At 58.9% G+C, this 1133-nt stretch overlaps 1 pseudogene; it reads left to right on the plus strand.

Moving 5' to 3' along the window:
• Positions 1–601: 601 nt before the first annotated feature.
• LOC102837441 overlaps positions 602–1133 on the plus strand; it is a 162011-nt pseudogene continuing 161479 nt past the window's right edge.

A 1133-nucleotide genomic window follows, 5' to 3' on the forward strand; every position in this document is an offset into this window, starting at 1 on the left:
GTCTCACGACCCGCATAAATCTTAGTGCGCCAGAGCCTTAGACCCGCTTCTTTGAGAAATCACTGTGCAAGGAATTACAGGCTTTTTTAAAAGGGCGTCACGGCATCCCCAGCTCCTTTGGGCTTGGGGGTGGGTGGGGCAGGAACCAGCTCGTGCAGAGCCTCCAGTGGCTGGGAGACTCAAACAGGGAGAACCACTGGTGACACCTACCCCAAGGGGGGATTTCTGCGCATACAGTGGACAGAGAGAAGTTAGCTTAGGAGAGGAAAAAGAAAAACAAACAAACAAAAAAAGCCTGCAGAAAAAAGTGAAGCAGCAACTGTCTGACGTCATCAGGCGCGGACTGTGCCTGCCGGAGCCACTTCTGCCCTGCCCAATTGACACATGTGTTCTCGGGGCCCACCGGGCCCGCGCGCACACAGGCAAGCAGCTACCAGCCTGCCTGAGCCGCATACCGCGGGCCTGCCAGATGAGCGAAAGCAAGCGACCCGCCTCTTGCTGAACCGAGAAGCGTCCCTCAGGCGCCGACTGTGCCTGCCTGAGACACTTCTGCCCTGCCCAATTGACCCGTGTGTTCCCGGGGCCCGGCGGGCACGCGCACATGCAGGTGAGCAGCTACCAGCCTGCCCGAGCCGCGTACTGCGCAAAAGCTAGCGACCCGCCCCTCGCTGAACTGAGCAGCGTCCCTCAGCCCTGCCGGGCGTGCGCCAGCAAACAGCTCACATCACGCTCAACTGAACTGCAGAGCGCGGGGGCAGGCAGCCCACCTCCTGCAACGAGCACCCACTGGGGAACCCCATTTGGGTCCCCCCTTTATTTTTATTATTATCTTTTATCTTAGAAGGTTCAGCAGGAGCCCCGACGTGGCCCTGAGGGCTCGGGTGCCACTACAAGGTCACCTGAATTACAGGGTTAGGGGTCCATACCCACCAACCGCTCCTCGGAAACCCTATAAAAGAGCATTAGGAGAGGGAGGTCCTGCGCTTCCTTGACCCAGCAACACAGGCTACCCACTGCCTAACCTCCAAGGCTCAAACCCTGCCAGCAAGGCACAAGCCGGCATTGGCCGGCACAAGGGGAGACGCACTGAGGAGATTTGTACCAACAGCAACAAGGCAATCCTGCTGTGACCC

Source organism: Chrysochloris asiatica, unplaced genomic scaffold, assembly GCF_000296735.1.
Source record: "Chrysochloris asiatica unplaced genomic scaffold, ChrAsi1.0 scaffold00402, whole genome shotgun sequence".
Lineage (NCBI taxonomy): Eukaryota > Metazoa > Chordata > Mammalia > Afrosoricida > Chrysochloridae > Chrysochloris > Chrysochloris asiatica.